This window comes from Falco punctatus (assembly GCF_963210335.1).
Source record: "Falco punctatus genome assembly, chromosome: 3".
Classification (NCBI taxonomy): Eukaryota; Metazoa; Chordata; class Aves; order Falconiformes; family Falconidae; genus Falco; species Falco punctatus.
Genome location: NC_137582.1, coordinates 46727984 through 46755623, shown reverse-complemented (window position 1 = coordinate 46755623; position 27640 = coordinate 46727984). Strand labels below are relative to the sequence as shown.

The following is a 27640-nucleotide window of genomic DNA, read 5'->3' as shown; positions in this document are numbered from 1 at the left end:
CAGTTCAGTGTTTAAGCTTGCATGTGACTGTTGAGGAAATGGGCAGTTCAGGTAACTCAAGCTACTATAACTTTCATGCTTTGGTCTTCACTACTAATCAACACAAATAGAAAGCACCTCAGTGGAGGAGGTATGATGAGCAGAAATCCTTATTTTTGGGGAGTGTGTGTTGTGCAGTTGCTTGATAGTGAAGGGAATTTATAACAAGGAAAGCCCCCCATCTATGGCATTAGTAGCTGCTGCTTTTTCTTCTCTTTTTAATGTACAATGGACTGGAATAAAGTATAACTCATAAAATATTAAAGATAACCACAAATTAACATGCATGGGACAGAAAATGAATAAATGGAGGTTCAGGCTGAAGGTCAGGATGGCTGACTGGAACCCATAAATAAATAAAAGGATTATGCTTTCCTGTTGAGTGTGTGCCCATATCTATCCTTTGCCTGATTTCATGCTTTCTGGTCTAGGAGTGCTCTGTGGCACTGCCTGCATCCTCTTGTTTGAGGACTGTGCTCCTGGGAACAGGAATTGGAGGCATTGCCTTGGGAGGGACTTGGGCAGAGCCTTGCACAGGAGGTAAACTGCAGGACTGCTGAAGACCCAGAGTGGGGGCTCCCACCTGGGAGGATGTGTGCTTGTCTATGGCTTTGTTTTGAAGTGTAGTACTTGATCTAGGCACCGATGCAGAGATATACAAAAGCCAACACAACTGCTGGGAACAAACTGAGGTATGAGATATGCCAGTTCAGACACTTTCTCTAGTGAAAACTTGTCTGGTACACACTGAAGAGACATGTGCCTCATAGAAAGCGTAATGATGGTGTGTGTGGTTTGAAGGCTATGCCATGTTGACTTAATTTGATCTTTGCTATAGCATCAGGGTCTGTCCATTTATAAGGTCTCCTGTAGCTGGGCTTTGTATGCCCGGTCAAACTTCTGGAAGTTTTGAGATGACTCTTCAAGAAGGAAGACTGTGTGTCATCTGTGTGGAGCTATCTTGAGAAGAATCATTGAGGATAATAAGGTGCTTTGAGTGTGTTTATACATCAAAGCAAGATCAGTGCCTTGATATTGCTTTATGTCTATTTGTTTTGAATTTATAAGGCAGGTGTTGTACTTCCTTAGGAATAACCCAGTTGCAAACTCCTTTCCAGCGTAGTTTATTAAAAATCTGAACTACTAAATTTCAGGCGTTTGCTTTAAATGCATGTGTATTTTGTGTGTTTCTTCTCTGAAGAGGAGCTGTGTAATGAGCTCAATGTGTCAGCATCCCCCATAGGAAATAAACGTGAAGAGATTGTGTTGAGCCATCAAAAGAATAATTTAACAATCTTAGGGAAGAATTGAATTTATTGTCTTGGTAGCTTTTAGCATGTATTATTAGGCTATTCGCTTATTGTGATTTTTCATTTGCTCCTGTTGCTCTTTTATATAAGTGTTGAAAGTATCATTAAAAAAGATGACACCAGGGCTATGCTTTGCATTTGTATAGTGTCTTTCACTTGACGGCCTTTGAGTTCCAAATATTAATGGATGAGGTGGAAAAGTTATTTCAGATTTACAAAGGAGAGGTTCAACCTAAATTCAGAGTCTCTAGCAAATCAGAGAGCAGCACACTTGTCTCCTGATGCTTTGCTGTGTTCTTTAAAAACAGAATCACTCAAATAATTTCCTGTTACAACTTGAGGTCTTGGAAAAGTCTGCACTAAGAAATGGGAGGAAATGTTTTAAGACTTTATTGGACAGGGAAGATAACAGCAGCATCCAGTATTGTCTGCAGCTCAAGCAAGTAGAAAGGAATATGATTCTTGTTAATAGGTCAAGGAACTGTGTGTTTGTGGTGAGCATGGTCAGTCTGGGAAGCTGAGAAATGGACTGGAGTAAGAAGCAAGTGGTATAAGAGACCCAGGTAAAACCTGGAACATGCACACCTGAAAGAATAGAAGAGAGAAGATGTGATTGAGGAAATGAGAATTATGGAAAGACTGTGAATGAACAAACTGATGAACAGGGAAATGAAGAAGAAATGCTTATATATTACACATTAACTCACTATGTGTGTTAACTTGTGTCCAAATTACATTGGAAAGCTGATGTTTTAATCATCGGTGTAATGTAACTGGGGTATCTCTTCACTGATCGGGCTTGCACTGTTTAGAAAAGCACTTTTTGAATGAAGAGAGGTTACAGTGAAGAAGGAACAAAGCAGAACTTAAACTGCAGGAGAACATTTTAGATGTATCTGTAAATTACAGTGGCTTGCATAGTTCAAAAACAAAGCAAAGAAAAAGACTTGTGGACGGAAGAAAGGTTGTTCTGCAGCCTTCTAGTGGTTTATCTTTCAGATTTCCACATGGTGGTTTTTTTGTGCAAACAGGAGTGTCCTTCTGTTGTGAATACATCATCGGTAACAGAGTCTTCCTCCTCTTTGTCTGGTACCTCTATACGGTATTAGACAAGTCACTTAAAATAAACTACCCAAATTCAGGAGTGGACCCAGACCTTTGGATTTGTAATGACCTTTGTATGTTGTCTTTCTCTATTTGACAAGTTCATCTGTCCATGTTACCATTTGGAAGGTCAGGGGGTCACTAGGAACAAAACTTTCTTGTGTGTGTATGTGCATGTATAGATAGATGCAGCTTAAACTAGGATGGAGGAGAATCATTTAAGTAATGGTTGGGTAAACCACTTTTCAGTTTATGATGATAATATACGTTGTATTTTTACTTTACATATATAGAAAGTAATGTTGATGTGATACGCTTGACAGACTGTTACTTCTCCTCCTGTCCACCTCCAATGGTTTTAGACCAGTTTTTTAATCTCTTAATTAAGAACATTGTGTCATTTCCCATGCATGCACATACTTCAAGATTACATTTAGAAAAATTCAAATTTAATACTAACATTTGTAAATTAGTCATGTAAGTACAAGTAGTTAAAATGTGATAATTTCACTTGTGTGTTGTATTTAATTGCAAGATTCTTATTGTCTGTGTTGTTTTGCCTTTCTGAGCTGTGATATTACTGAAGTATATTACTGTTGAGTTTTCCCAGTGTGTTAGTTTTACATGTTGAATGGTAATTGCTGTGAGTGACAATCCTGAATGAATTTAAATGGTAGGCAGCATGAATAGGACTTCATGGATTGCTTTTGCTGCATTTAGATAGACGATATTTTCTAACTGAAAATCACTTGTGGCTGTCAGACTTCTCTCTACATAATATGTGATACAATATCTGGGCATTTACTTCTAAATCAGTTAATTCCATTAATTAATATCTGCTATTAATTAATATCAGAAACCAGAATCCCAGTTCTGCAATACATGAGATTTCTGCAATGTGTTTATATAAATGCTTGGGGAATACTTGCAGACCTGAAGGTCTGCTCACTCAGATTTCCTGCAAGACTGTGGCACATGCTTTGCTGAAGGATTTCAGATGTTTTATTTAGTTTCTTCTTTATTGTTGCTGTGTTGTCCTCATCTTGCAACATTTGCTGTGCAAGTTCAGGGGGTTACTCCTGTTGTAGTATTGGATCCTATTGCAGTAAATGAAATTATGCATATTAGGTTAAGCTTCAGAAGTTCTAACTGGAATGAGTCCCCCAAATGTTTGTGTATTTAAAGCCACACATTTCAAGTTGGTTTGTTGTTGGTTTTCCCCCCCCCCCCCCTTCTTTCTTCCCGTTTGATCAACTGTGGGGAAAAGGAGAAACTGACTAATGAAGCACAGCATACAGGAATGCACAATGTAAGCACTTGAATTTGGAAAGAAAATGTTGTTTTCCTCTGATCTTTGCTGTAATGGTTTGAGGTGTTCACTTGTGATTGAAATAAATGAATGTGTTTGTTTAAAAAATATCTGAACTTGATTTTTTTTTTTTTCTGATGGCCTGTTTATTATAGCAAGTTTGTGCTATCACAGAGTTTCTATTTTAGGAATGAGGTATTGCTTTTTTTTTTTTTTTTTGTGCAATTGAAAGATGATCAGTATCATTTCTTTCTTCCTTCCCCCTCCATCCCCCTTAAAACAAAACAAAACCTTCGGTCCTTAAACAAAAGTGTCTTTGTTTTTACATTTGTTTTATGAAATTGCTTAAATCCTTTGGGAAAAGCTTTCCTCTGACAGGAAGGGGGGGGGGTGGTGAAAAAAACCCCTACTGAAGCCAAAACCAGCAAGCCTGCTACCAGACATCACAGTGTTTTGCTATCTGAGTGATAGCAGATTGCATAAAAGAAGCAATTTCTCATCTTAATGAATGAAAAGTGCATTGCAGAAATGCACACAAATAGACATATGGCTTTCACTTGGCAAATGTATAATTGGTAGCATTCAGGGCAAAAACTTGCTGCGTACCTTTCTTGGAGCTTTTTTGGACTGTCACTGTCGGAAATGGAATTGTAAATGGGATATGTCAAAGCTCTGAAAGATGGAAAAAATCAGCTGCTCTCTGCTGGGCTTTTTTTTAAATTTGTTTTTTGTTTGTTTGCTTTGGGGTTTTTTAAGCCATTTATTCCTAAAAATCTCTTGGTTCTGTGTTTTTTGGGCTGTTCTGATACTGTGGCTCCAGTTGTGAAGCAATCTATCTTGGTACACTAGGCAGACCTGTGAATTACTCTCTCTTGATGTAGGAATCTTGCAACTGACAGCAAACAAGTGTTAAGTGAGAGGATGAACCATAAAGGCTGAGAACTAAGTGGAATACCACCCTGCTAATTTGTCTGCATGGGCTTTGTGCAGAAAATATACTAAAGAACAGGAATGCTGATGAGAGAGAATAAAATTATTGCAGCAGACTTTCTCCCAAATGTCATAAAAATGCAAAATTGAGTCAGTGGCCTGCTATTCTCAATCACCTGTATTATGTGGGCTGAAAGGATCAGGGATGAAAGAAATTTTTCCAAGGAAATGATGAATGTGAATGAAAAAATAAGGAGGCTTCCCCTAATGCCAGGAGGTAAGTGCTTGTTTTCTGTAGAGTAGGAAGTCAGGCACTGGACTGAAACAGTGGTTATAGGACCATCCTGGAGGACACCTTTGTAAGCATTATGTGGAGAATTGGGAATATGGTGGCCTCCCTGGGATCCAGTAACACCTCACATATCATCTTGCGTGTCAGGCAGCTCTTGGACTTTGCTTGACATTCCCTCTGTTTGTGCTCTGTGTTGCCTCTGTCTCCCTTCTGTCCCCAAAGGTTGTGCTGTGGGAACATTTGCAGTGTGTGCTGGGCTTCACTGTGTTCACAACCTGTGCAATCACTGTGACTTTGATACTGTGCAGCTATGAAATGGCCACGTCCTCATGACTGGCTTGTCCGTAGCATGATGGTGAAACCTGCATGTTGCTTCCTGGACTTATTTCTGTACCTTAACCTTGTAGGTACAGCTGCTTGTCCTTCTGGTGTCCAGGAGGGAAACTGTGTGCTCTGTGGTGTCTTCTGGAGTACCGTCGTCACCACTTGCAGAGAGGCATGTGCAGAGGTGATTATATGGGTATTCACCTTATGTTTGAAACATTAAGTGCTTTTCATGAAGACCAGACCAGAGAATTATAGGCTTAGGGGAGACAGAAGTTGAGTTAACTCGTGCTTTGCTGGCTGAGAAGCATTAGTGTTTTCATTAGTTGGCCTAAAATGTTGACAGGCAAAGGCTGTAGGGAGACACCCTGTCCCCCAGATATGTTTGGTTTAATAAAAGATAGGATTTCTCCTTCTAAACTCATTATCCAAGAACTGCTGTGAAGGTATCAAATGATGCTGTTTGGATTGTTGCAGTCAACTAATTTGATTGCCATATTACTTCTGAATGACTGCTACTGAAAAGACTTTTTATAAGGTGCCCTGCCCCAGCATGAAATCAGGTCCTCTCACTCCACCTCCTACATACATTTTGCTGCATTGTGTGGGCTGCACTGGTCAGCTAGGGAGTAGAGAGGGATATTCGCCTCCTGGGCTGTTACGGTCAATACTAATCAAATGTTAGTGATGACTTGCTTGCTTTACTGCCAAAATAGCAGGATGATATTACATATTTTGGTCAGAGGGGTCGGCGGAGCTGTGGAGTGGAAGAACTTCCCTCTCTACAAATCCATTCTAATTTTCCCATTACCCTTCATTCCTGTTTTGCTGTGGGGTCAAAACATTTCCCCTGAGAACTCTGTTTCCTGTAGGTGTTGCAGCTGAGGTGGGGCAAAGTGGAGACTGGAGGGACAACAGGTATCTGGAAAGCCCTGGCAGTATTTGCACTGAAGAATTGTTCTGTGGCTTAGGAACGGACATGGTTAGTTAGTGCTGCAGGCTGGTGGCATGTCACCTAGTGCTGCGGTTTGAGTCTGAAGGTATTGCAGTGTAAGTCTGGCAGGAAGGCAAGAAGTAAGTTCGTATTATGAAAGTTGTGTTACAGATACTGTCTAATGTGGATCTGGCTGCTGTGAGGTTCCAGTCTTTCTGCCATGTCTTTCCCATGCCTAGAACTTCCACTAATTTAAAGTTGAATTTCTAATGAGAAACAAAACCTGTTCCTTAATCAGTGTGATTTGCTTTCATAGAATACTTCATTCAACTTAAGTGCAAATTGTGAAAGCCATCTAATATTTGAAAATGAAGTCAGCTGTTCTCAATGTTGAACCAGGCTGAAGAGTCCTAGCAATCCTTGTGAAGTCCTCCTTCAATGAAGTATAATTTGGTACCATAACATACTGAGCTGAAAGAAGCAATAAAACAGTTCTGCACTTAGTCCTTTTTACATGACAATTCTGGAGTTGCAGCAGTGGATTTACCATTGTTTCCTTCTTCTCATTAGGTAATATATAGAATACCAAACTTCTAAAATCCACTTTAAGTGGTATTAGAATAACTGATGTGTTGGAGTGGAGAAAATATCTTCTTGTTCTTCTGCGTAACAGTCACGTGGATACAGCTTTTTTTTCCCTCTGTGTTTGAAGCTGCTTTGCTGGGTTAGACAGAGCTGCACAGATCTTCCTAGGCTGGGATTTTTCTAATGTCAATGTCAGAACTCACTTTTTCATACTTGCAAAGATTGCAGTCTCTGACAATGAGACATACCTCACTTGAGTTCTGTTTATCTTGTTCATCAAGTCAAGCAGCCCTCACAATTAGTATCCATGATCAACTAGCTCATTGGCATGACAATTAATAACAGTAGAAATGAGAAAGTAGGAAACTCTGTGGTTGCCGCCCTGCAAACTTCACTGGCACCTCTAGTGAGTGTTCTCCAAGGCTAAAGGAAGATGTGGAGGTTGGTAAGGCTATGGAGGAGGGAATTAAAGTGCCGGAGTATGGCCGGGTTAGTTTTGGCTGCTATGCTTGGTACCTCTGAAGACTCCTGAGAAAGGAGGGAGTCTGCTATTGGGGTGCTGTCCAGTGTCTCTTTTTTTTTTTTATTATTTTATTTTTTATTATCATGTCTTTGATCACGTCTTCACAGGCTTTGGCAGCTGAAAGTGTAGGAGAAGTTCTTTCTTCTGCTGAGAAATTGCAGAATGTACCTGCTTAATTTTTCTCGATTACATAATGTTTTCTTTTTAATAAGTTATTTTCCAAATTGGGAAGAGAAGGGATGTGTTCTTCATGAAAAGGGGATGTATTCGACATGGAAACCTGTGTACAGCTTTTTCAGATGATTTAAAAGTACATTTCAAAACCGATCTGGATTATCTTGAACTATATAGCTGATCTTCAGCTTGAATACATATGAAATATAAAGTGATGTAAAATGAAGATGTCTGGTTTATTATGTTGTCCGCTCATAAAATACAACTAACTAGTCAGAAGGGAAAATCTTCCTGGCAAGAAGATTCTAAGTACTGCTTTTCTGTCTCCATTGTTACTTTTCTGTTGTTGTCTTAAATTTTTTTCAGTTAGAATTTTTTTTTCCTTCTAACAATCTCCAGGATGTGTGTTTAAACTAATGATTAATCCTTCATTTTTGATGCCTGTAGTACTTTTATGCTAATGTATATAGATGAACAGGTCAGGACTTGACCCATGTAATAAAAGTGCCTTAATTTACTCCTATGTACATTTCAGGGCATAGATATTTAAAAAGGGAAGAAAGAAATCAAGAAGCATGAGCCGGTGCCCAGTGCAGTAATTACCGACACTTGTGAAAGGAGTGCAGTTGTCAAAGTAGCCACCATCTGATGCTGTTTTTTTCTGTTCCTGCTGTAAAAGCAGCTCATGAAGACACATGTGCAGTGAGGCAGAGGCTGAGTGCCAGCTTGGGTCAGAGTCTTTCCATAGTCCTCCATTTGGTCTTGATGGCAGGACGTGTGTGTTGGGCTTGGCGTTTCAGCAGGGTGTGCCTCATGGCCATGCTTCTTGATGCTCTTGAGAAGAGACAGCCCTTGGGAAGCCCTACGGCTCCCTGCTGTGCCCCAGCTCCGGGCTTCCTGCAGTAGCCTGTGGTATGTGGCCTGGCCTGCCTCTCCCTTGGGACTGGGGTGTGGCTGGCCTCTGGGTTGGACCATGGGGTCTACCTAGCCATCCCTCCTCCATTCTGTGGTGTCCCCTACCTCTGGTTCTGTGAGGGATGCTCAGTGGGAGAGCCACAGCTGACTTCTAGGGCTGATGGGCAAGGAGCCCAACGGTGCGGAGCACTTGCAGGTCACAGTCAAGGTTTTGCATTGTAGGGGGAGAGAATGTAGCAAACCCTTCATACAAAACACCCTGGCAATACACAAAATAACATTCCCAGGAAAATGTATGTGCGTGAGACAGGGAAAAGGAGTTGACCGAGAGCTCTGGTTTACGATTTGTACCACTTGACGGTGGGACCTGCAGCATTCCTCAACATTCAGGAAACATTATGTAGATGTCCACAGGTAGCATTGAGTCATCTTGGACATGAAAGACTGAATCCTCCTCCCTATCCCTTGACATTTTTGCCATGATATGATGGTGTCCACATGTGTACACACACAAATAATATTCTTTGTTTAAAAGTCCTAAATGTTTCTGTAGGGACCTGATCTAATCCTCCAGATGAGCTTTGCCTTTCTGCAGCTGGCTTGGGCCAAATCTGGGGAGACAGTTACAGTACATGGTCTGTAGCCAAAGGAGAAACGTTGCTCCTTTGAAGACCATTAGGTATGATAGGAATGTAGTCCTTGGCGGCAGGGCTGGGCTCAAACTCATGTCCTGCCCTGGGCTTTGGAGAGGTTCTCCACAAGTCCTAAACTGTGGTGTTGCTCCCCCATATCTTTTGAAGGGCACTGAATGGACTGGTGACAAGGCAGTGTGAGGTGGGAACCTGGTGAAACATATTCCTCAGGTTGCCCTCTCAGGTAACTCTCCTAAAATACCTCAAAAGCTTTTACTTCTCAATTACTGCCTGTCACTGTGTTGCTTTGTCTGGAAGTACTTACTTGTAGAAGTTCTTGCTGGTGGTATAAGATAGCTTGGCAACATCTATGAGAAAACAGTTATATGGGGAAGAGGTTATTTTGAGATTTTTGTCTTATCTGGAGAACTACCAAAAGCTGGGAAGTGCAAAATACGTGTGGGGTTTTTTCCCCCCCTGAAATTTCACACTGCTTTTCAAAATAAATTCTTCTGCCTTGAAGTGGGTGAGTCCTTGCTCAAAAGTACTGTTTCCCGAATGTTCGTATTTGAGCCAAGAATAAAATCTTTTTTTAATGCATTTTTTCAGAGCCTGCCTTTGAGAAAGAAATAATTTAGTCTTCTTTTAGAGACTTCATTCTCTTTATAGAACACAATGACTCTGCTTTTCAGAGAAAAAACAGAATTGTAGTGAAGATGCTTTGTTACATTTTTGGCTTGATTTTATGCAAGATAAATTTGTTTAGCATTTAATACAGTAAACTGTTTTAAAAGATAAGTTATATAATTACCATGAACTTTTAAATAACCATTAGTATTAGTACTTGATTGTCAGTAACATCACACTGTAATAATACCAGATACAAAATAACTGTCTGAACCTTTCGTCTTACTAAGCTGAAAATCAAGGATGTGGCTTTGTAAGTAGGAAAGTAGTTGCAGATATAGCCAGATCTTTCAAAGATGGTTCTTGCTTTTCTTGTTTATACCTATTTACATATCTTAATTATGTAAAAGTCTTCAGTTTGGAAGCTGAAGTGCTATTTTTCCACATGTCCTTTAGTATCAGCTCAGTGAGTGCCAGTTTTTAGGAGCTTGATAACTTGCCTGTGACAGTTTCTTCATAGCTCAAATATGGCAGCTGATGTCTGATGCTTTAAAATAATAATGAACACCATACAATTCTTTGTATATTAGTAACGTGATCCTGTAGCTTCATTTCAAACAAGCAAGGATGGGTGCGGTGTGTGCAAATAAGTTACATCTCCCTTGCTTTGTGATACCTGTTGGTGGACCACAGTTGACTCTTCAGACAAGTAAAATTCCTCATGGTAGAATATGAAGTGGTACTAAACCAGCCCTGATGGCAGTTGGCGTGTCATGTATGCTTAAGGGAGAACAGTCAGAAAATAGCCCGCAAACATTTCCACTTCTCAGTGATAAATTGGGGTTTTATTATGTCAGCGTTGGCTACAAATGGGTTAGGAGTTGAAGCCAGTTTATGGACAAATCTTGCCAATTAAATTCTACTCCACTTCAAGAGAAGCAGCACCAAATGTAAGCAAATGGTCTCTTGCTACTTTGGTATTTAAAATTTGATGACAAAATGGCTTAGGATGGAAGGCACTGATGTCTCGGTGTAAAGTGGAGACTTCTCAAAGCTGCTGCACTGGAAAGTATATTGTTCTCTGTGGTTCTCCTTTTTTATTGCGCTCTATGCTAAGCCTATAATCACAGGATTTAGAAACCCCTCACCATGCACTTTTAACAGTGACCTGTCTTTCCATGAAACAAAATAGGTCCCTGTACTTCAGAATGGCTGACATTCATTTAGCTTCCAGGTGCACCAGGAGAGCTCCCAGTGAGAGACAGCATTCCTGAGGTCCCAGGCCCAGCTGGAAGTTTCCAGCTGTAGCACCTAATGCAACTTCGCTTCACATTGTAGTATAAAAGTACCAGAAAAGACTGTGTGAGGCAAAAGGAGATGGTATTTAAAGATGAACCTTGCTCTTTACTAGTCGTTTTGCAGCACCAGATAAATGATACTATCTTTTAAGGTTATTTTGTTGTTAGCGGAGTTCCATTTTGTTTGAAGGATCCCTCCTCCCCTCCTCAGTTTGTGAAGACCTCTAGCAAGTGCTTAGATTTCCTCACTTAATCCAGGAATTTACCGAAAGGTAATGCAAAGTTCACAGAGTAGTGGTGTGGTATGACACTGTCAATTTGAATTATTTAGTATGTTAGCAACAAGAGGTTTTTCTTCTGTTTTCTTGAGTGTTTTTCTCACTGTCAAGTCCATTCCCAGGAATGATGGGTTGAGTGTACCTGTGTTGCATCCAGGTATCATTCTGGCAGAATTACTGACAAGCTAATGTGTGTGGTTATTGTTTGTTTTTGAGGAAGGTAGATAGTCCACTTCCTAAACTGAAAAGAAACTTTTCTCAGACAAAGCTTGATCTTTCTGTAAGTATTTTAAATCCGGCCTGTGTATTGCAGGTGCATGCCCAAACCACATGCTGCCTAGTGACTGCTACCTCTGTGGACAGAAGGATTAGAATAGAGTTTCAGCCCTAATCCTGGGTTTCCTGTGCAGATTCACTTTACGGTCTTATTCCTGTTTAGTTGCCTCTGTGTTAAAGAGCAGGTTTTTATTTATACTTGCTCTCAAAAAAACTCAAAAACCAACAAACACAAACCAAAAGGCACTAACAATATTATTTTGATTTTTATTGTATTGATGAGCTATGTAAAGATTTATGCCTTCCCTCCCCGCCCCCCCTTAAGACTCTTCACAAAATAGTAATTAGCCATGTGCTATGCAAATTCTTGCAATAAAAGGATTTGGTTATCTGCTAATTAAAACTAAATGACAGCAATTTTGGACTTAGGTTATTTCAAAGTATCTAAATTATTTAGGATCTGAAGTCTTAATTTTTTTCGATGAATTCCTTAGTCAACTTTTGCTTACTTTTAAACTCTACAGTAAATATATACGGTTTCTTATGTACAGTTGATATCCTATAATAAAAAACCCAGTTTTTGTCTGCCTCAGGGCTGCCTCTGAACTGACCTGCAGAATTTTGTGAAATGTGAAAAATGATCACTTTTTTTAGTGGTTTTTCTTTTTGTACTTTTTAGGATCTCTGCAGTTTTAAATGTGGTTTGCAGAAATTGAACTGCATCTAAAGTTTAATATTGGTCAAGACAAAATCCTGCAGCTAAATTGTTTACCAATATGTTTAATTGATCAAGAAGTTGGTGAAAGACTACTTTTTCTTACACAGTTTCTTTTTGGTTTTCCTCAAGTTTTGTATTTATGGATCTATTAAATAATCTGTCATCATTAATTAAAACTGTATCTAGCATACAAGCTGGTTTAAGCAATAAGAAAATGAGTTTCTTGGTACTCTTAAGAAATTTAAGTGAACTGTTTTCAAATTGTGTAGTAATGGCATGTGATGGCCTTTTGCTTAAAGAAAAAATTACTAGAAGCATATGTTTGCGGTGTGTTACTTTTTTTTTTTTTTTTTTTTGGCCAGGTTTTCATGCCTTAATTTCAGTTTCTTTACCAGTCTGTTGAAAGACTGGGTTTTGTGCAGTGGTGAGACCTCTGAGGGTTGGTGTGAAAATACAGAAAATCTAAAGTCAAAACTTCAGAGGTTTCAAAGCCTGTAAGTCAATAAGATATTTGACACGGAGATGGAGTTAATTTAGATTTGTAATAGCACTCACTGTAATAGATGCTACAGAAACATAAATCTGTGCTAAGACATGCAGGAAAATGTATGGATGTAAGTGTAGTTATACGGCAGCCGTGGAAATTTCAGATATTGACAATTTAACTGATGTGTTTCTGCAGAATGATGGCCAGTGTTCCCTTATTCTCACTACTCGAAAAGGTGGTTAAAGAGAGAATTAAGCCTGTTTGGAGATCCTGCTAATTAGCTGTTGTGTCCCACATTGAGGGAGTCCTGAGCTGCCCCCCTGCACGGAGGGAGAGGGAGGGAAAGGAAGTTCTTCCATCTCTGATCCATATATTTTTAATCTCCTACTGTTATTACTCAGAGGCCTAAAAATATACTGGATTCTGTTTATAAAAAAAAAAAAAGATTGAATACATGTTAATGTAGCAACAATGTTTTAGGTAGTTTAGGCAAGAAAATAGCTGTTGTATAAAAATGCCTGCATAATTGTATAGTCTTCCATTGGCATGCCTTTGAGGCAAATAAATTTGTTTTCTGTACAATTGAGGTCTGGGTGTTTTTTTGATTCTCATAGAAGCTCAGCAATAAGCCTTGAGCACAGAATAAATTCTTTATCCTGTGTGATTTGTGTATATTTGTCTTTTAAATCTGTTTAACAAAGTAGTGCAACAAATTTGGGATTAGTGACGTGCTAGTTAGCTTTGCTGAAGGAGGCTGGGACAGAAAAATGGGGAAATTCACGTTTTTTGCATTAGATATGATTAGCTGGCACAAAGATTAGCTGTATCATGCATTTCTTTTCAAATGGTTTCTGACCTCATGGGTGCAAGGAAGTTGTGATCCAGCTGTAGCAGTATAAAATTGGCAAAGAAAATAAGCAGGGGTTTTGTGCAGATTTGTATATTGGCAGTAAAATATTCTCAGCTCATGGGCTTTCCTTTTACCTCTCACAAATTTAAAAATAATGTTGATTTAGTGCCAAGTGTCTGTTGTTACATATGCCGGTTTGCATTTTAGTGCTCTTTACTGCTTTTAGTGCCTTTATTTTTTTTCTCTGGATCCACTTCAACCCCTATGATATGACGGGCTGTTAATACCAGCTTAAATCAGGTATTGCTTGCAAAAGTTTCTGATACATTATAAAATAAGAATTTTAAATTTTAGTAACATGATGGCTGCACTGTAAAACCCTACTTTTAATCTAGGCTTATTTGTTTAGGCTGTGTTAAATCCATTCCTAAAAGTACTCAAGGGTTTGGTTGGTGGGTTTTTTCTTGGGTTTGTTTTTTTTTTTATTTTCATTTGAGATCAAATCTCTTTGAACTGTGTAGACACGCACCTGTGCTCATTTTAATCCCTGTGTAGTTTTCATCAATTATCACAGCAGGCAAAAAGAAAATCAAATTGTAAAATGCTTTTGAAAAGTAAATACTTTCAACCTGGGGTTCAGGTTTCTGTTTTAATCAAACATCATCTGTATTCATGTTCCTACACAGAGCTGGGTAAGGGAGTGGCATGAAGAGCCTTTTTTTTTTGGTTTTGTTTTCACTATGAAATACCTGTTTAGAAGTGCTCTGGTGTATGCTGAGTATAATATGTTAGTGCTTGTAGAGGAAGGCTGTGGTGTGTGTGTGTGCATAGGGATTTTTTTTTTTTAAAGCTGGAAAAAATCTAGGCCAAGAGATTTCATTCTTATTAATAACTTAAGGCTTTATTAAAAAAAAAAAAATGTCTTCCATGGCTAGAAAGCTTCCTGACTGGGGCGGCACTGGTGGGGAAGGAACCTGCTACCCTCAGACATCAGTGGGAGCATTTCCCTTTCTATTGGGGTGTTAAAACGTTCATGTTCCCCAACGCGTGTTTGATTGCCACCCTAAAAGCTCTCAGGGCCGTGCTCTTTGTGCATTTCTCAGTGCGGGGCCATGCCTGGGCCCGAGGACCCTGGGTGTTCTCCCGTGCTGTGTGCTTGCTGCCCAGCCTAGGCCCCATGCCAAGTCCCCAGCCCGCCGTGCCGCCTCGGCCTCCTGGCAGCGGGTGATCGCCTTCCACCCAAAACAGGACTTGTGGTGTTGCTGTAACAAACTCTGGCCGTAGGACTGAATTTATTTTTTTCTTTTTGTGAAAACATCCCTGTCAGCAAAATAAATAAGTACGAAAGCTTGCCAATTCTTGTTTTAATTCCTTGGGAGATACTGAAACATGAAGTCTCTCCCTGGGCCTCGTCTAGCTTTCCTGCTGCTTTTCCTCAGCAGTCACTGCTCTGTGTGTTTGGTTCCACAGCGCCTCAGCCCAGTGTTAAATATGTAAACTGGGAAAACTGGGAGAAGTGCTGTTAAATATGTAAACTGGAACAACAGGGAAATTCTTGGCTTGTTCAGCTGCAGTAATCTACTGCATTAGAGATTTAAACAAACTTGGGGAAAATCGTTGTTATGAAGCCTTTAATTTTCCTTTAAGCTTCTATGTCACCCTAGAACCAAAAGCAAAGGTAGTAAAATTAGAGTAATTAATCTTGGAAGAACTTACACAGGGGATGTAATGAATTTTCCATCAGTTTGCAAGTTCTGTAAATCAAGATAAGAGGCTGCTCTAAAACATGCTGTTTGTAAGCTATGGCTGCTGTACTTGACAAAAAAATTAGGTTGTTAGATGCCATCTGTGTTGGTATCTTCAGGTTGTTTCTGGAGTAGTTCCTTCAAATGTGGAGGTTTAGAGAATTAGTCTGTGTGCCCCTGTGTAATGCTTTATCAAGGAGTGCAAAACTAAAAGAGAAAAGGTCATTTTAAGTTAAGAAGTTTGTGTTCAGAACTCCTGTATTGACACTTCCCTTTTCTCCTGTTCCTGCCCAAGGTCTTGCGGATGTGGGGGAGGTGGAAAGCCTGCCTGTCTGCTGCTAGGGGACCTGACAATGATACCTTATCTGCTCTGCAAAACTTGGTTTCATGCTAACAAAAACCAAGAAACATTGTATTTATTGCTTTTAGGGAGAGTCTTCCAATGTGTGGAGCTGCAGGTCCTAACTTCCCCAAGCGAGATGTGCAGAAGCCTTAAGACATTGTAGTCAGCCTATGTGACTAATATAATTGCATCTTTTTCTTGAATAACAACTGTAGATGTGAAGCAGACTTTGAAGCGAGTTAGTTGACACCCACACAGGACTAAATTATAACATCCCGAATAAATTGCTATGCAGTGTAAGTGCTGAAGTATTGTCAATACAAAGAAAGTTTGTTCCCAACAGTTCTTCGTATGTTGGAAATCACTTGGAATTTGCTGGATGAAAAAGTTAACTTGCATGGTTAGGTAATTTGCATGTAAAACAAGCAAAAATTATCAAGATCATTAAAAACATACATTAGGAGAGAAAAATGTCAAGTGTATTTTAAGTATACCTATCAAATTGTTCACATCCCATGTATTTGATTGTAACTTTTATAGTTAGAGACCAAATGGTGACTTTTGGTATACTACTTTTTCTTTAAAGTGTACTAAAATAATAATTGCCTATTTTGTGGCAAGCAAATTAAAACATATTCTGCCTGAACTGCATCATATGAAAGCCTTCAGCAGGGTCTGAGGCGGCATGGTTCTCAAAATTTATCCCCTTTCTTTATTAGCACACAAACATAATAACTGGAAACTTAAATGCATTGTTTGTACAGTATGAAAATGTAGTAGTAGAAACCATAGCACTGCAATAAAGATCAAGGTAGAAAATCTCTTTAGGTGTTGGACTTAAATTTTAAAGCTTGTTCCTTTTGTCTTTAGTGCTTTTGATACTTAATTTCATATGTTACACAAACATCCTCTTAGATGTCTCATATATTTGAGCTTACAATTCATAATGTTCAAATTCAATGTTTGGGGTTAATATGTGCTTGGGTGCCTATCTTTGTAGATAACTTACACTGATGTTCCTGCAGAAAATTATGTGCATCTGCTATAGCAAATGTTATGGAACTTCTACAGGGAGAATGCTTTACTGACATTTTATTAGTCTGTTGGGATCATCAAAATGCACATCATTAGGTATTGTACTGGAGTACTGTCTGGAATCCTGTGTCCAGTTCTGGGTTCCCCATTTCAACAGAGACAGAGAACTGCTGGAGATGGTCCTGGGGAGGGCTACAAAGATGATGAGGGGACTGGAGCATCTCCCTGATGAGGAAAGACTGAGAGAGCTGGGCCTGTTTAGCTTGGAGGAGAGGGGACCTTATCAATGCATACAAATATCTTGAGGGCAAGTGTCAGGAGGATGGGGCCAGGCTCTTTTCAGTAGTGCCTGGTGGCAGGACAAGGGACAATGGGGTACAAACTGAAATGAAAGCAGTTCCTTCTGAATATGAGGAAGAACTTGAGGGTGACAGAGCCCTGGCACAGGCTGCCCAGAGAGGCTGTGGAGTCTCCTTCTCTGGAGACATTCAAAACCCTCCTGGACGCGCTCCTGTGCAACCTGCTCTGGGTGAGCCTGCTTTAGCAGGGGCTGGACTAGATGATCTCCAGAGCCCCCTTCCAACCCTGACTGTTCTGTGATATGAGTGCCTCCTGTGAAAACTACATGTTTTGGTCAACAAAAATGTTGCATGTATTTTTGGAGATCTTTTTGTAACCCAAATGACCAGCATTATTTTGTTAACTTTGAGATCATTTGAAATTCCAAAGATTAACCAGTGCAGGTATTAGTGGTTCATCTCTATTTCTTAGAAAAGAATTGCTAGGTAGTTTCAGAATGAGTGACAGGGTAGGATGATCTTTTAATTGCCCTTTGGCTTCAGCGTAGAAGAGAGACCTTGCTTTATGGACCGATGACATGCAACTGGCAACCTGTAGCCTCCCATGCGTCCTTTCTCTTCCTTTCTGACTGCTGCTGTGAAATAACTGTCAGCTTCATGAACTCTATTCCTATTGTGAAAGATTCTTTTTTTAAAAATATTGTATGCTCTTTCCTTCTTCCCTGACCTCAGCACTGTTAAATGAGGATAAGAGTTATCAAAGGAAGACTATGCACGTGGCAAGCCCTATCAGCTGTCATCCTTTGTGGGACTGCTTGATGTACTACTTGATATTATTTTTTTAAGGTATAAGAAAAGTGTCAAAAGTTTATGGCTATGAGTTGTGAGAACAGTGTGAGAATATAGTCTCTTAAGCTTCTCTCCTGGTTTGACGTTTGACAAAAAAAATCAAGGCCCAAATCAAGGTCAAACTGATGGAGGTATTCTACAGCTGTTGCCACTTTTCTGCCTTACCATAGGGACCTGATGCAAGGTTGATAAATGTTTAGAAAAGAAGCAGTAAGTGGCTGAGTCCTCAGAAAGGAAGTGTAAAACCTGATTCAAACTGTTGATTTATACCACTCTTAACAGTAGTAGTTGGTTTGGCTGCTTGCCCCTTGCCTGTGTTTGCCAGCTTCCCGCTACTTGGAGTGGAGCAGTTGCCTGGATTCGCTTCCTCTGGGATATGAAGTGCTGTAGCACTACACTGAAATTCTGGATAGTAATAATATGTTTTTTCATTAAAATCTTCTAATCAATAACCAGATTTTGATATATATAATGGGATCTTCAGTGTGTTTTACTTCTGTACAGAATTGCCTCAAATGGCCCGCTTCTAAGGTCGAGTTGCATCACTATATGAAGTCGTTACCTTTTCTGCTTCTCAGAATTGTGGTGTGCAGCACAAGAATCTTATTTTGCCCCCATGGAAGGTAGACTTTACAGAGCTGGCATGCAGTGTTTAATTCCTGCTTTTTAAAACATCTACTGCGTTTGAACACTGAGCCTTTGGCCTAGGGATGGGCTCCACTTCTTGTGGTCCAGGGAGGAGGGCTCTTGGTAAGACATCCTATCTTCATGCATCGCTGAGCATGATGCAGGGACCTCTTCTGCAGCTTCATTACTTAGATCATTGTTATCCTATACCCAGCACTTTTTTTTTTTTTTCCCTGCAAGTGTGATACCATTTTACTATTCTTATCAACGATGATAGTGAAGTATTGAAACAGGTTACAAAGGCAGGCATTAAACTGCTTGTAGTTTTTTGTAGTCCAATATTAGGTATATTTAATAAGCAACAATCATGCTTTAATGTAGTTTCCAGGAAAAGTTTGTAGTGTGTGTACTCTGAGGAGTGTTGACCTGAGCCTCACTGAGTCCCCAGGCTGGTCAAAAGTTGCGGCATCCTGGAGTACTTCCCAGTTGCATACTGTCCTGGAGAGCTCCCCTCCTTAGGTCTGGTGCAGATGAAACCTGGGTGTGAGAGCCAAAAGTTGAGCCAGGTCCCCAAGCTTGGCTGGTGACAAGGAGTAGGACTGACTGCTGCAGCAGACAGCACATCTGTGCCTGGCTGAAGTCTGTGCGGTACTATATATTGCTCTTGTACCTGGCTTTTCTTCACTGTTGGTATGTTTTTATGAATACTTTTGATGCTTATTCTCTTCTGCTTTGAAAAGGAAGTTTTAGAAATAATCTCTGATTCATGTCCTCTTCATATATTTGACTCTGTGGCCTGACCCTAAGTCAAAGCTTTGCATATCTTCTTCCCAGAGAATTGGACTGTGGGTTTTTTTGAAGCCAAGCTGTAGGATTAGTATTTTCTATCATGGGCAATCTACCTGTTTCATGTCTGTTGTTAGTAACATTTCAGCTTTTGACTGATTTAAAGTTTAAAACTGAGTTTGTCTGTCTGTATCCTTTGCTCCTTCATGTGTAAAACATCTGAAGAGGAACAATTACAATTGAATAAGCAGGAATTTAGTCTTCCTGGTTATACTAAGTTGTAAAGAGAGAATTGATAGTCTGGGTGTGATACAGGGTAAGCAAGTGGCTGTCCTCAAGTGAATATAGATTAAACTAAATTCTTGCTACTTTGAGGTTTTAATAACTTGCTGATGAAAATTCTTTACCTGGAAACTTGCATGTATAAGTATGGGCTGGAGAGTATTTTAGGCCAGAGGAAAATTTGCCTTTACAGGCTGTAATGTCCGTCTGTATTTCAGTCATGCTTAATGAAATGATAAATTGATGACTTTCCCTCAGCTGATTCCTCCTGCCAGTTCTTTCTTATTTCTTGTGAAGTGCATGACTTTTTTTGTTGTTGTTGTTTTTGTTTTGTTTTAACCTCTGTGTTTGCAAATGTCTCATTAATAATTTGTACTTACTCTAGTTCTCAAGCTTGTATTGCAAATTCATTTCTTGTTGTCTTGGCCAGTGGGCAAATGAAGATGACCTGAATGTGTGCGTGACTTGGTATTCAGTAACCATCTGGCACTTTCATACTTCCTGGTCTTCCCATAGATCTGATGAAAATGCCATGCTGCCTCTAGTCATGCAGGTACTTTGGAGAACCACTCTTGCAGTGTCCTGGCATTGTTCCCTGGAAAAATTGCTTGGGGAGGTTTTACCTTGGCATCTTAACTGAGTACTGAAAACACAAGAGCTGTCTTGATCTGATCATTTAATGGGACTGGATGTCACACTTATTGTTTGAATGTGGGTCGTTGTCCCTTGGTCATACCCAGGGGAGAACTAACACAACTTGTGGTGGTTCAGTACCCAGATAGAAGGCTTAGAACTCCCATATCTCTTGCACAGTGTGTCTTACGCAGATACAGCAAGACAGGGGGTGTGGAAGATTAGAAGCTACAGCAAATTTGTTTTATAATTTGCGTAAAAATCCTACTTCTCCAACTATGGCTTGATTTGCAACAGAAACAATCATGAGTCCAAATCTGTTGAAGGCATTAAGTAACTAACTTTGATGTTGCAAAGACTTTTGAAAGTGTCTATGCGTTCCAGAGTATCTTTCTTAAAATGGTAATGGTGTCACTATTAAAAGCCAGAGAAAAGTGTCACCCTTGTCAAGTCTAAAATCTGTCTTATGCACAGTTCATGTTTTTAGTTCCATGCTTTTGTTATGATTAGTAGAGTTCCAGCTCTACCATTAGGTGCTGCTAATTTTTGGAAAGGTTGTTGTGAGAATGCAGACAGGGTAGTGTAACATATATGATTCCCTCTTCAGCTGCATACAATTATTCATGAAAATATACATGTGAGTGTCTTGTCTTCAGATTTCTCCCAGATAGCAGGCAAAGATGGTGATAGTGTATAGTTGCTTCCAATGTCTGTCCTAAAGTCAAACAGATTCCTTAGTTTCCATCTCATGAACTACAAAGTGGTTGTGCTTTCATGGGGACAATGAAAAATGAATAAAGCTCAATTGCAAACTCAACCAAAAAAAAAAAAAAAAAAAAAAGACAGTTCAGGTGTTATACCCAGGCTATCTTTCAGAAAACTTTGGACATTACTCTTTAACATAGTGTGTGCTGGCATGTTCCCTGGATCATCCGTAAAGACTCAAGAGTACACTGTTTTTTCTATAAATGGAAATCTCCAGGGCTCTGTCCAAGTCTTAAGCCATTTTCAAGACCTCCAAGTCAATGAATCACATCATTGTCCCTGAATGAGTGATTCTTAATTACTGATGCACTTTTTGGGAGCTTAATTGACTTTTTTTAACTGCTAGAGAAGTCACCAGAAACTTTTACAAAGGGGGTCTCTTCTTTTGCCTTGATTTCAACTTCTGTACCCTATTTTATGGTTCTCTGTAACGTTTATAGTAATAAGGCAACATGGTATTTTTCTATTCCCTTTCACAGGAAAAACTTGAGAAGCTTGATTGTTCTGATTAAATTTCCTAGTCATATTTACTTTAAATCATGGTACCAGGCCCTTTATTTAACCTGTCTTTTTTTGTCACTTGAATCATTATGCTTGCTTTTTGTCATATACCATGTTTTTCTTACTGTTTAACAGTCTTTATTCCAACTCTTAGCTTGGCCATTATCACCAAACCCAGGGACGTTCACAAGTGTACAGGCTTTTCTCTTTCAAGTCCCTAGGCAAGGGGTTTATGTTTGCAGAGACCGAAGTTGGTAGGAGGTTGTACATTTGTATATAAACTCGGTTCATAAATTCCCAGTTGCAGTTTTTTGTTGGTATCTCTTGAATTGTGCTTGTCGTTTCAGCTGGGGAGTACTTTCAGTCATCTTCTGCTTTTCAGTGGAGTTTCTTGAAGGAATGGTTCCCCATGACAGGTGTGTCCATCCTCTTCAGTAACTGCCTATCTTAGGTGTTTGTCTTAGAAGACCTAAATCTGACTGTTCTTTTCTTGTCATTAATTTGCTTGACATCTGACTGTTGTTCCTCAGGTGCGCAAAGAGGATGGCAGTATGGAAACCCATCAGGTCCATCCATACTGCTGCTTTCTTCAACTACTGAAATTTCCCTGTCTTTCGTTGCCCTCCAAGATGACCTTTTAACTTAGCTTTGGAGTCCTGTTTTACTGGACTTCCCACTGATGCTTAAGAACCCCAATTGCTTCTATCAGAACATCTGTACTTATTTTCATTCATATTTTAACTCTAGAAAAAGGAAACCTATCCTGCAGGACCAGGTAGCACACTGGCCAGAAAAGCTGATTTTCTGTGTTCTTTTTGTTTGGTTTTTTTTTCTATTATACTTTCTTGACTGACTGTGATTCATTCCAGGAAAGTGCTAGACTTCCATTAAAAAGTTCCTAGAATAAATGCAGATTTTATCATTTGCCTTTATAAACTTATAAGAAGTCCAGTGAGGAAGATTAGAAGGACAGAAGCTCTGATTTTGTAAGTAAACAAGTGGCTGCATTAAGGAATCAGCTGTGTTTTACTGAGAAATGGTGCAACACTACATATGGATCATAAAATTACAGCTTGTCTGTACCTGATGTGTGTATTTCCTTGGACAGAGTGCTTAATCCATAACTGATACAAACCTTACATGAAACCCTCAGTCCTGGAGACTAGAAGAAGAGAATATCTGAGAATGTGGGCAGAAAACTAATGAGGGTAAAATGAAACTCTGGTTTTTGGCTCTTCTCTCAGATGTTTTTCAAACATGCATATGTACACACTGTACTGTAACTTCCCCTGACAGTGTATAGCGGCTGGATAGCTGTGCTGACTGATTCAGAGTCTTCTAGTGAGATGCTCATAGCTGCAGGAGTAGTGGTAGTGAAACTGTGAGACTTTCAATGATGTGCCTGCCTTCCAGTTGTCCAGTTGATGTAACCCTTACTTGGGAAAATTAGTAGTATTTTCATCAAACTTTGTGGTAAGGCTCCTCGTTTCTTGTAGGTGACTGACTTTATTTATTATTCTTGGTCAAAATTTTTTTAGCAGTTGTGCATAAAGTCAGAAAATGTGAAAGATAAGTTTTCCGGCTCAGAAGTAAAACCTCCAATATTGAAGATACTTATGCATTTATTTGCCAGGAAAAGTAATATAGAGTAATACTTACAGTAACACTATGTGAAGTATGAACATGTTAACATTAATTGTGGGAAGCCTGACTTCTGATTTTTCTAGGTTTCTTTAATTTGATTCTTCCATCTTTTCAGTAGTTTAATGATGAATAAGTGAACAGGCTACAGTTTAGGTTTTTTGTTGTTTTTAATGAAAACATGCCTGTCCACAGGGGTAGAAACTGCTGGAGTTAGTGGATATAGCCTCTTCCTAACAAAACTCCCCTAATTAGTTTTTCTGAAAATTGTGTTTTCTAAATTGACTACGCCTTCTTAATTTGTTTGATGTGAGCTTTTGACCTGAAAGCTATAGAGATGTGGGAGTAGTGACTCAGCACCTCTCACCTGTGAAAATTTAGAGTCTGCATTAAGCAGACTGGCATTTTTTCTTTTTTTTAATTTTTGACACAGTATTCATTGGTAAATACTTCCTTGTTTCTTAGTTACGTGTGCAGCTGAGATCTCCTATACCTCTTCTGCTTTGTTAAATAACTATTCTCTCTCAGGATTTGTGCTCTATTTGGCTGCAGAAAGCACTCGTATCTCTTTTGGCACAGAAAGTAGATCTTGTTTGAGTAGCTAGATTCTTCCAGCCACCTAGTTTCAGTTTCCTGACTTCAGTTTCTTCCCAGTGACAGAGATTAAGGTAATGCCTTATCAAAGCATCAAGTTATCAAATGCTTAATTGTCTGCTGCTGAGTTTCCATATCAGCTTATTTATTTGTCAAGAAATCCTATGTTTTTGAAGACTTTAGTTTGGGTTATGGAAACCTCAGGGTAGTCTTGAATGAGGTTTGAAGGTTTCGATCAGTTCCTTTGGGATTGTTAGAATAAGAAACCCATTCATTCATTCATGGATCCTTCTGAATTAGGTTTGGCTTCTCTTCCTTGAGATGTGTATTTTTGTAAATACTGAAACTTCGATTTTATACTTAGCAAGAGAATGAAAGGGAGGAAGAACGTGGCAAGTGAGGATGAAAACTCTTTAGAAAGAAAGCCCAAAGACTTGTTGATACTGGACAGTGAAGCAGGAAACGACGTGTGTCATAAAAGGCTCCAGCTTGCTGGATAAAGGCTGAAACTCAGGATGTAGTCTATAAATATAAAACAGTTTCATAAAAATATTTTAAGTGCAGTTCTGAGTGCCTCAGAGAAGCTGACTGGTAACTGTGCAGCTACTTTTACAGATATATGTATTTATTCGTACACGTGCATACATTCATACTATACTTTCTTCTTTAGACGTGAATATATTCAACTTGGTGGTATATATTTCCTATATGAGACTGGTAACATTATCAGCACCAGATGTAAATTTGGGAGCTACAACCTGTAATATTCGCAGACTCTAAACTAGCAACTTAGTGGAGAAGCAGAAAGCAAGGAACTCTAATTTCAACAGGGCAGAAAGGGAGGAATTCATGAAGCTCAGTATTTTCCTGCACAAAAAGACACAAACTTGTATTTCCACAGTATTTTGTCACAAGTTTTTCGTTTTAAGCAGCACATCTAGCAGTCTTCTAGGGATTTTGGGGGTGTGTATTTTGTCTTGACCTGTTGGCAGCTGTAAAAATTGTCACTTAACTTGGAGATAAAAGTGCTTGTATTTGAACTTGCTCAAGCTGCTGGCCAAGAAACATGGTTGGAACTGATTTACTAGCTGCAATTAATGGCCATGTTCCCTTTTTTCCCCTCTGACTTGTCAAATATGAATTTATAGCAGTCTTAAACTATGAGTTGCTGCCATTCTTTTGCTTGCAAAGTTGCTTTAGTTTTGAGACTGAAATGAGTGTCAGTTCAGAATTACTCCTTAAAAGTACAGTAATTTGGAATATCAGAATAATTAGTAAGACAAGAGTGTAGTTTTGATCGTTAATCTGTTGGTTGGGCATTTTTGTACTAACCAAGGCAAGGTTGGAAAACTTTTTTTTTTAATCTCCCGTGTTTTTATAATGCTGGGTTTTTCCCCCCCCTCTTTTACCAAATACCAGAATAACAATACTACAACATTCCCATAGTAACTCAGTAGCTCTAATGCTATGTCACTCTGAATATGCTTATGCCTTCATCTTCCTCTTGTTATTTTTTCTAATTTATAAGCACTGACACTAAAGTGCCCATCTATCTCTGAAAGCCTTCCATTGTTACTCATTTTTGTTGTACCACTGTTTCAAAAGTGGCCAGTCTCCAAGACAATGCTCCATCCACCTGCCCAACACAAATGAACCCTCGTCTTAGGTGTATTAATGTCAAGATCCAAACTTGGACAGGTTCCTCAAAGACTGGGAGTGGGGAAACCCGAAGTAATTGATATCTGACAAGTATTGCTGCCCACTTAGTGTGTTAAACTGTATGAGACAGTTCTTTTATTGAATTTGTGCTTAAACAGTTTCTAAAATAGTTTTGAGATTTGTGTTAAAGAAACCCTGTGTTTCTTCACGTCTGTAATTTGATTGCAGTCCTGTTTCTAGAGCGAATAACTGATCAGAAGATTGAAATAATTCGAAACTGCTCAGAAATGTTTGCTTAAAAGAAGCTACAGTGCCATCTCCTTGTGCCAGTAAGGTTGCTTGAGCATGTGCTGTCAAATAAAGCCAGAAATCTCAGGTACCCAAGTACTTTTCTTCTTAGAGTATTATGATTAGAGCTGGTCTTACCTTCAGGTAGCATGTTGAGAAAAAGAACATAAACCTAAACAGGGATGTACATCACATCTTGTAACCTTATAAATTCTGCATGGCTGTTTTGCATGTAAGAAGCAGGGATGAATTGCATTCATTTCAGGAAGGCGGTCTCATTCTTATCCTTCCCTTCTGATGGTGGAGTTTATGGATTTTTATTTTGAATTTTTCTGAGCAAAAGACAGTGTTCTGGAATGCATGTTTAACACATATTGCTTTGTCAGCTAGGTGGAGGTCATGCACAGGGAGGTAAGGTGGTTTGCAGACTGGGTTTCTTGCCTGCAGTGGCACAGCACTCTGTGACTCCCCCAAAAAGATGATGTCTCACCAATTGTGCTCAGTGCTCTGAAGCATTCCCAAGGCAAGTCTCTGAGCAGTTTCAGCATCAGGGAAATAGTGACATGAGAGAAACTCAGAATTGAGACCTGTAGGTCACCCGTCAAATTTCAGAGCTTGGAGATTATGCTGTTAGGACTAGCAATATAAACACTAGGGGACATCTACAGCTGACTGAGCGTTTGTCTGGTATCACTAACCACCTCTTTGCAGCCTTTCAGTCTCCAAAAGATGACATACATTTCTGGTTTCTGAAATGTATGTTGTTTAAGCCAAAAGATTCAACCTAAAAGGATGCTTGTTGCTCATCCTAAAAATGTGGCTTTGATGAAGCATGATGATGAAGCTAAATGCTTTCCCTTGCTGTGTCTCCAGGCACTGCTGCAAGGAGCTTCTGGGAGTTCCAGGGCTGAAGAGACCTGTCTCTGTCTGGAGACCTCTTGGTAAAGGTGAAGACCTCCTGACAAGCCAGGAAGCCTTAGCAGGAGCTCAGAAATCTTATATCAAGGTAAAGAGATTAATTTTTCAAGCAAATGGAAGTGGTTCATAAAATTTTCAAAATAAGGATTTCTTTTATTAATAGGTAAACACACTAATTGCATCTCTAAGCTTTCTCCTTTTGTGTGTATCACTGCTTGTTACCTGGTACAAATGGTGTCATAGCAAATGCTGGGGACAACGATGACGATATAGTGCATTGTAGGTTAGAGCCAGAAGTAAATCCTTAGAAAATTAGTAGAAAGATAAATGTGCAGTTTTTTGTTGACAAGGGAACAGGCTGTTTCAGAGCTCCACAGCTTGCTTTGTTTTTAGAAACATATCCCACTTCAATTGCTGCACTCAGAGCTTGCTCTGAGTGGCCACAAAAATATGGAAACACTCTTGGATGTCTTCAGCAATGGGAGGAGAATGAGGTTTGCATATGATGAATTTCTGTTTACTGGCACTACAATTGTTTCTTAGTATGGTCATCCAGAACTCATTCTTGCTTTAAAGGACAAGTGCTGATGGATGAAAGAGAAAATGTGACCTCAAGAACTTTGCTGAACCTATCAGTGCTACAGACCCAGGCACTTTAGAAGATTTGACTATACTATGGTTTTGTTAGATAGACAAGATTTTGAATGTAGTGATGATATATGCAGAATCTTTCTTTCATACTGAAGAGATTAATTGAACTTTGTGTAGGGATTTGGCTGAAAAAAGTGAGCAGTAGTGGAAATGTTTTCTACAAATTTCTTCAAGATTAAACATTGGTCCTTCTAAAGGTCTTCCAACTTGTGCATTTTTTTAAAAATAGCTGTGGCAAGGTGTTAACTTCATTGTTGGACGGTTCCTTTAAATAAATATTCCTTGATTCATCCAAGAAGAATTGTAAGTTTTTCTTGTTAATCCTTTATTGATCTTTCTAATTTAGACTGGAATTAGAGCTCCAAACTAGACCAGAGTTCATTGTCCTACCATCTGTAGAGTAAAATCAAAACTGGCAT

The 27640-nt window shown here is 39.3% G+C and overlaps 1 protein-coding gene across 10 annotated transcripts in view; it reads left to right on the top strand.

The window, feature by feature from the left end:
- FAM110B (family with sequence similarity 110 member B) overlaps positions 1–27640 on the top strand; it is a 116157-nt gene that overhangs the window by 4849 nt on the left and 83668 nt on the right. For 7 of the 10 annotated variants that reach the window (XM_080379129.1, XM_080379137.1, XM_080379138.1 and 4 more), the window contains exon 2: positions 26526–26658. The exons of 1 other annotated variant lie outside the window; for it this stretch is intronic. The gene's annotated coding sequence lies outside the window, so the exon portion shown is untranslated. Of the gene's footprint in view, positions 1–470; positions 580–26525; positions 26659–27640 lie in introns of all 10 variants that reach the window. 2 more of the 10 variants (XM_080379135.1, XM_080379130.1) reach the window with 2 other exon arrangements.